This window comes from Dendrobates tinctorius, unplaced genomic scaffold (genome assembly GCF_039654945.1).
Source record: "Dendrobates tinctorius isolate UK_male_01 unplaced genomic scaffold, ASM3965494v1 ptg000211l, whole genome shotgun sequence".
Lineage (NCBI taxonomy): Eukaryota > Metazoa > Chordata > Amphibia > Anura > Dendrobatidae > Dendrobates > Dendrobates tinctorius.
The window spans coordinates 19,474,979-19,482,227 of NW_027361878.1; the positions used below are offsets into that span (position 1 = coordinate 19,474,979).

At 42.6% G+C, this 7,249-nt stretch overlaps 1 long non-coding RNA gene across 1 annotated transcript in view; it reads left to right on the forward strand.

The window, feature by feature from the left end:
- LOC141058344 (uncharacterized) overlaps positions 1 to 4,881 on the forward strand; it is a 64,354-nt gene extending 59,473 nt beyond the window's left edge. Inside the window, exons 2-3 of the long non-coding RNA XR_012222145.1 lie at positions 456 to 542; positions 4,695 to 4,881. This is a non-coding gene — a long non-coding RNA (uncharacterized lncRNA). The remainder of the gene's footprint in view (positions 1 to 455; positions 543 to 4,694) is intronic.
- Positions 4,882 to 7,249: the final 2,368 nt, after the last annotated feature.

Below are 7,249 nucleotides of genomic sequence, written 5' to 3' on the forward strand. Positions count from 1 at the left end.
ATTTTGGGGGTTTTGTATGAAATTATGTCCAATTTGTTTTTTTTCTCTGATTTTTTTTATGTTGTTCCAATACACACAAAGGAAATAAACGTGTGTATAACGAAACATGTGTAATGGCGATAATATTCTGGGAGAAATACTTCATTTTCTGGAACAATTTCAAGGATGCTAAAACGTTTGGCCATGATTGTATGTACTGCAGATGCACTGCATGATGACATCACAATAGAACCCTCTGTGACTCGCTGATTCACAATGACTTAGAACACTTGGTGCCACGCTGATGACATCACACAATAGAACCCTCTGAGACACACTGATGATGTCACAATTGACCACAGCGTAAAACTATGTGCAACGGTCTGATCCCAGTCATTTTCTATTGTGCATTGCAGTCACGAGTTGTGTCTTGCAAAGTCTGATATAGAAAGTGATATTTATTTATTATTATCAAGCAATAAGAGAGAGAGAAGAGAGAGAGGAGAAGAGAGAGAGGAGAAGGAAGAGAGAGACGAGAGAGAAGAGAGAGAAGAGAGAGAAAGGTAAGTCTGAACTTAATCTAATGAGTTATGGGAGTCTTTCCCAGGGGGAGACACGACCAACAGATAATTATAGAGGGACAGATATAGATTTCCCTATAGAATCATCGCCAATAACAGGAGAGACACATTCTTGTAATCGGCATTAACTGTTTCAGGAAAAGGTCAATATTTCCTCTTCTTCATTTCTCTGATCTCAGTCAGGTGAAAGCTTGTTTTTTGCGAGATGAGTTGTTGTTTTGAAGGACACCATTCATTTTACCTTTGAAAAAAAAGTTTGCTTTTGTGGACACATTCATGCAAAATATGTATGTTTTTATCTCTTTATATTTTAATTAGGAACAGGAGATGATTGAAATTTTTATGTTTTATTATTTGTATTTTTTTCTTCACCTTTATGTTGATTTTTACCTTATGTTTTTAGTCCCACTAGGGGATGTAAACCTATAATTGTTTGATTGTTTATACTATATACTACAATAACACAGTATTGCAGTATATATAGAAATTAATGTTCCTCCTTATGGATTGATACATTAATGATAGATAGATGGATAGATAGATAGGTAGATATGGGATTTGTAGTGCTTCACCACTGATAAAGCTATTATCTTATTTTAGTACCGTATATACTCGAGTATAAGACGAGGCCCCTAATTTTGTCACAAAAAACTTATTGACTCGAGTGTAAGCCTAGGGTGGGAAATGCAGAAGCTACTGGTAAATTTCATAAATAAAAATAGATACCAATAATAGTGAAATTAATTGAGACATCAGTAGGTTAAATGTTTTTAAATATCCATATTTAATCAGGAGTCCCATATAATGCTCCATACAGTTCATGATGGCCCCATAAGATGCTCCATACAAAATACGCCCTATATAATGCGCAATACAGTTCATGATGGCCCCATAAGATGGTCCATACAAAATACGCCCCATATAATGCTCCATAAAGTTCACGATGGACCCCGTAAGATGCTCCATACAAAAATATGCCCCATATAATGCGACACAATTGTTAATGATGGCCCCATAAAATGCTCCATATTAAAATATTCCCCATATAATGCTGCACAAAGGTTAATGATGGCCCCATAAGATGCTCCATATTAAAATATTCCCTGACGGGGACAGGTGAATATTGCATGGCTCACGGTCCCCCCAGTCCTAATCACCATCCAGACACTGCTACATCTCAGTCCCTGCATCTCCGTCCAGGTGCCGGCATCTCTCTTCCTGTCTTCCGGTGCTGAGTGGTCACGTGGTACCGCTCATTAAAGTAATGAATATGCGCTTCACACCTATGTGAGTGGAGACACGTGCATATTCATTACTTTAATGAGTGGTACCAAGTGACCGCTCAGCACTGGAAGGAAGACAGGAAGAGAGATGCTGGAGCCTGGACTGAGATGCAGGGACTGATATGCAGCGATGAGGCCAGGAGGGTGAGTATGATGTCTTCTGCTCCCCCATCCCCCCTCCCCCACCGGCAATGACTCATGTATAAGCCGAGAGGGGTATGAAAACACGCTGAAAAGCACAAAAAAGTGCTGAAAATCTCAGCTTATACACGAGTATATACAGTATGTTTGTGCCGCTATAGTTGTGAAAGTACATGTTTGTATACATATAGGTCAGTATGAGAGTATATGTGTATATACATATACACTCACTGGCCACTTTATTAGGTACACCATGCTAGTAAGGGGTTGGACCCCCTTTTGCCTTCAGAACTGCCTCAATTCTTCGTGGCAGAGATTCAACAAGGTGCTGGAAGCCTTCCTCAGAGATTTTGGACCATATTGACATGATGGCATCACACAGTTGGCGCAGATTTGTCGGCTGCACATCCCTGATGCGAATCTCCCGTTCCACCACATCCCAAAGATGCTCTATTGGATTGAGATCTGGTGACTGAGGAGGCCATTTGAGTACAGTAAACTCATTGTCATGTTCAAGAAACCAATCTGAGATGATTCGAGCTTTATGACATGGCGCATTATCCTGCTGAAAGTAGCCATCAGATGTTGGGTACATTGTGGTCATAAAGGGATGGACATGGTCAGCAACAATACTCAGGTAGGCTGTGGCGTTGCAACGATGCTCAATTGGTACCAAGGGGCCCAAAGAGTGCCCAGAAAAAATTCCCCACACCATGACACCACCACCACCAGCCTGAATCGTTGATACAAGGCAGGATGGATCCATGCTTTCATGTTGTTTACGCCAAATTCTGACCCTACCATCCGAATGTCGCAGCAGAAATCGAGACTCATCAGACCAGGCAACGTTTTTCCAATCTTCTACTGTCCAATTTCGATGAGCTTGTGCAAATTGTAGCCTCAGTTTCCTGTTCTTAGCTGAGAGGAGTGGTACCCAGTGTGGTCTTCTGCTGCTGTAGCCCATCTGCCTCAAAGTTCGACGCACTGTGCGTTCAGAGATGCTCTTCTGCCTACCTTGGTTGTAACGGGTGGCAATTTGAGTCACTGTTGCCTTTCTATCAGCTCGAACCAGTCTGCCCATTCTCCTCTGACCTCTGGCATCAACATGGCATTTCCGGCCACAGAACTGCCGCTCACTGGATTTTTTTTCTTTTTCGGACCATTCTCTGTAAACCCTAGAGATGGTTGTGCGTGAAAATCCCAGTAGATCAGCAGTTTCTGAAATTCTCAGACCAGCCCTTCTGGCACCAACAATCATGCCACGTTCAAAGGCACTCAAATCACCTTTCTTCCCCATACTGATGCTCGGTTTGAACTGCAGGAGATTGTCTTGACCATGTCTACATGCCTAAATGCACTGAGTTGCCGCCATGTGATTGGCTGATTAGAAATTAAGTCTTAACACACAGTTGGACAGGTGTACCTAATAAAGTGGCCAGTGAGTGTATATATACATGATTGTGCCCAGGGGTGAACACTGACAGCTTGGGACCCCTGTTCAAGAAATATGTCTGGGCCTCCCTCCTTTTTTTTACAACAAAGTACTTGTACTTTACATGTCATATTCTCTTGTTATCTTTGTTATTTTCTGTTTTATTATATACCGTCCTCTCTTGTTAGATAATGTAATGCAATGACGGGTGATGGAGCATGGGAAAGCTTCTATTCTGATGGAGGAGCTGATGGACTGGTCTTCTAGTCAGATGCTGCCCCATCAGCAGTCATTTTATATCTAATAAGAGAGGACTATGTGCTAGGGAGAAGGCGCTGTGACTAACAAAAATAATGAGAATACGCTCTGTAAAGGACGGTGCTATTTATAATAAGTCATGACTCTAAGTAATAATGTGATAGCACTGAACATTACAGAGAACACTATATAATAAGGGACAGTGTCATACATAGCTACAGAGGATGCTACATAATAGATGGCGCCATATATAACTAGAGGGTGCTATATAATAAGCGACGGCGCCATATATAACTAGAGGATGCTATATAATTAGGGACAGCGCCATATATAACTAGAGAGGATGCTATGTAATAAGAGATGGCGTTTAATTACATAGTTTACTCTTTTATTATATAAAAGGGGTATTCCCATCTCCACGATCCTATCTCAATATGCAGTAGGTGTAGAAATATTAGCAAATACCTCCAGTTAGGAATGTTGCATATGACATCACAATGGCTTAGAACCCCCGGTGACAGTCTTATGATGTCACAATTGGTGGTCCCTGCGTATACCTATGGACTGCATGATGACATCACAATGACTTAGAACCCTATGTGACAGGCTGATGATGTCACAATTGGCGGTCCCTGTGTATACCTATGGGTGACGGCCTGACCCCAGTCACTTTCTATTGTGCATTGCAGTCACGATTTGTGTGTTGCAAAATTTGTTATAGAAAGCGTTAATTATTTATTATTATCAGCGCCCTCCGTTAGAGAGAGAGAAACGTAAGTCTGAACTTAGCCTAAAGAGTTATAGGAGTCTTTCCCAGGGGGAGACACAACCTGCAGTTGATTATAGAGAGACAGATATAGATTTCCCTATAGAATTATTGATTCTTACCTTATTTTTTAGTTCCCCTAGGGGACTTTAACTTATTATTCTTTGCTTATTATGCCATACACTGCATTATCACTGAGCACCACAGACTGAGACTAATGTAATATTTGTACCATCTTCTGTGTTTTTCTCCAGTGTTTGCAGGGCTCTGTGAACATGACATCTCTCAGTGATTTCACCAAAGTGCCAATTTTAGCTGATGATGTGAAAATAGACATTGACTGTAAAGAGAAGGATGAAAACGGCGAAACACAGGACCTGCACGAGCGGACGGGAGTTTCCAGCAGACGTTCCATCAGCACTGTAGTCATTCTATCCTGCATTAATATAGTTAACACCATGGCTTTCTTCATTGTTGTAGGTAGGTAGGGGTACACCGGGTTATGTCGGTGGGGCAGGGTGTATAAAGCCCCTCACTGCAACATAAAAGGAAAGAAATCTTCATGGCCAACGAGAAGGCTCGTTAGTTGCTGTGACGTCTCTTCCTGCACTTCTCTGATTACAATAATCACTTGTGTTCCTCTTTTTGTTTTGGCAGGAGCGATGCCTTACCTGAAAGTCGCCTTTAAAATGGATGACAATGGATCCAGCTTTACAAAATCAGGTAACATTTCAATATAAAATCTTATTCTAAAGTGACGAGGACGGGAGAAGTGCTTAAGTGCAACAGTCTAAAAAATCCTCAAATTTAAAAAAATGCAATAATATAGAATTGTTTTTCTTGACCTCTTGTTTTTTCCCTTCCCATTCTAGCATTCACAGTCAGCAATGTCGTGTTTGGTCTAGTCTTTGGATACCTGGGAGACCGCTGGAGCAGGAAACGCATTGCGTGTACAGGCATGGCCGTCCGGTCAGCCATAAGTATCGGCAGGATCTTCGTTCCCAATGAGGTAAACTGAACATGAATTGAACCTGTCAGGTCCTCCACGCCCTCCAACCAGCAGCACTCACTTATCTAGGAGTAAATTCCTGCCTCACCAGCCCTGTAGAATGTTTATCTGTAAAAATGAGGTTAATAAAGCCTTCATATTGTCCCCATTTCCTGTGCTAATGGGGGCGCTGACTAGTTGTTGGGTCGTTAGTTGCCCCAGACTAGTCAGCCCTCTTCATGTTATCATGCCTCTGTGGGAGTGATAACATAATTTGCAGGAGTTTTTGTCATCGCCAGCTCCTGCACATCCCGCACACGCGCGCTGCACATTTCGGCAGCGTCACTGCACCTCTGCAGCTGGGTGTACGCTACCTGGCTTCAGACGTGCACTGCCCATGACCGGGAGCCATAGTTTGAACTGACGGCCATGCGCACTGCACCTTTGAAGCTGGAGAACTGTACACCCAGGTCATGGCCAGAAGCTCAGAAGATGGCTTCCGGTCATGCACCTCTGATGCCAGGAAGCATCTGTGGATCTCGATGCCATCATGGAGCGCAATGCACGGACAGGCCGCGGGTCTCCTGACCCGATCATCACCATCACGCTGTCTGTGCATTGTAGTCCATGATCGGACCATGATCCACAGACGTCTGCAGGAGCTGTAAAGCCTCTCACCTGTTTGTATCTAGATCAGTATTTGCAAACCACAAGCAGGAGCGGCTCAAAATTAGGGAAAGTTACAAATCTTTCTATTATGGTATTTCTTTAGATGTCTAAGAAAACGTTCTTGAATAGTCACTGAATATCTTTCTGTGTTTTCACAGTATTTTCCAGTTTTTCTGTTGATGAATGGACTGCTGGGAGCAGCACAGGCAAGCTTTAGAATTACTGCCCCCTCAATCATTGCTGACCTGTATGTGGGAGACCGGCGCAGCCGCGCGCTTTACTGCTATTACGTGGCAGGATTTATTGGCAGGTGAGTGTGGACCTATTTATTGATTAGAGGAATTCCGACAAGGTGGACTTGTTGTGGACTTTCTCCGGCCGCCCGGATTGTGCTCTGCAGATGCATGCATGTACAAGACATATGGATGGCATCTTACAAAACCCCCCGCAAGTAATGAGGAATCATTAATCAGAAAGGAGGAGCCAGAGAAAGACACTCGCACATGTATATGTTTCTGTGTGTGCAGAAATGATGACAACTTTGTTTTTGTTTATTACAGTGGTCTTGGTTACATCATTGGCTCTGAAGTTACAAGGGCATTCTCTGGCGACTGGCGAATAGCCTTTCTGGTAAGTAATAGGTCAGAGGGATCTTGTGGACAAACTGTGAATCTTAATTATAACTCCTATATGGTTTTAAAGGGAATCTGCCAGTATATTTTTATCATTTAATCTGAGAGCAAGGCCTCTGTAGGGGCAGAGGACCTGATTCCTGCGATGTGTTACTTACTGCTCTTTACAGTTGTTTAGAAAAAAAATCACTGTTTTATCAGCAGGAAATTATGAGGAGGGGACTAGTTGTCTCATGCCACATAGTCCTCCTGCTCTGTGTAACCCCTTCCCCCACTGATTGGTAGCTTTCTGCCTATATACATTGTACACAGAAAAAGCTGGTGTAGGCGGGGTTATAAAGGGCTCAACATTCAGAGTTCTGCCAGATCTGCATCAGAAAAAAACAGAGATTTTATCAAAACTACACCAAGCAGAGCAACAAGTGACATATCGCTGGATTAGGGGTCTCTGTCCCGACATTATGTTGCTCACATATCTGCAGAAAACACCTGGTGATAGATTCCAATTAATTCCCTTTAG